This window comes from Hetaerina americana, unplaced genomic scaffold (genome assembly GCF_022747635.1).
Source record: "Hetaerina americana unplaced genomic scaffold, ioHetAmer1.1.p SCAF_228, whole genome shotgun sequence".
Lineage (NCBI taxonomy): Eukaryota > Metazoa > Arthropoda > Insecta > Odonata > Calopterygidae > Hetaerina > Hetaerina americana.
The window spans coordinates 39,718-40,631 of NW_027286795.1; the positions used below are offsets into that span (position 1 = coordinate 39,718).

A 914-nucleotide genomic window follows, 5' to 3' on the forward strand; every position below is an offset into this window, starting at 1 on the left:
CTAAAACCAGAAATTATGAATAAAAAAATGGACCTAACATTAAAATTCAAATCAATTAATCAAAAATCCTAGGGAATGCCAATTTTATATTTATTGATGTAGAATTCTCATAAGGGCACAATTCTTTGCAAAATGCCACAATTCCAAATTAGTTCTTTGTTTAGTGCAGAGCCAGGTACAAGAAAATAAGGATGCATCTTTGGAAGAGCAGCTTATCAAAAATTGGCATTCCCTAAGTAAAGATTTGTTTTCACATAGATATTTAAAAAATTAAAAGGTTCTCGGAAAGAAAACAGTTGACGGTTTTCAAGCGAACCTTGATGTCAGCTGATTTTGGCCGCGACCGTTTGACGAGTCGTCGATTGAAGATCAAGATATCGAAGGTCACGTTTCGTGCAAGTAGAGAATTCAAGTAAGTGATTCGAACTAATAGTATTTGTGATGGTTATTGATCAACTTCCGTCAATTATAAGTGTGATTACTAATGTGGCGTATTCGTTTTCAGACCATGTAATGACGAGGAGGAGCCAGTTGCTCAATGAAGTTGATTTCGGCAAATCAAATGGATGCCCTCGGGAGTTTATTATTCCAATCAATCCTTTTTTAAATATTCTGTGTGTTGATGGATAAGTGAATTATATGAAATCATTATATGAAAGACGTGTGCCTATGGGAACAACATCGAGTGAAGGCTCTGGTGGAAAGTACCCATGATCTCATCAGGTAATCGTTTTATGGTAGGAGTGATTTACACTAGGCATTAATTTTTTATAAGGAGGATATACTGAATCACTGATTGTTGTCATTGAGCGTTTTCCGTTTCCAGTGAAAGTAGTTGAAAATCGTTTTGTTTGCAGGGTGTTGGCGCTGTTTTGAGTCGATCAGAATTATGGGTGTAGTGTCTTTTATTAATT

At 35.7% G+C, this 914-nt stretch overlaps 1 long non-coding RNA gene across 1 annotated transcript; it reads left to right on the forward strand.

Annotated features, from left to right (window-relative positions):
• Positions 1 to 344: 344 nt before the first annotated feature.
• LOC139689371 (uncharacterized) lies at positions 345 to 914 on the forward strand. The gene is made up of 3 exons (XR_011701314.1): positions 345 to 412; positions 506 to 723; positions 858 to 914. It is a non-coding gene; the product is annotated as an uncharacterized lncRNA (long non-coding RNA).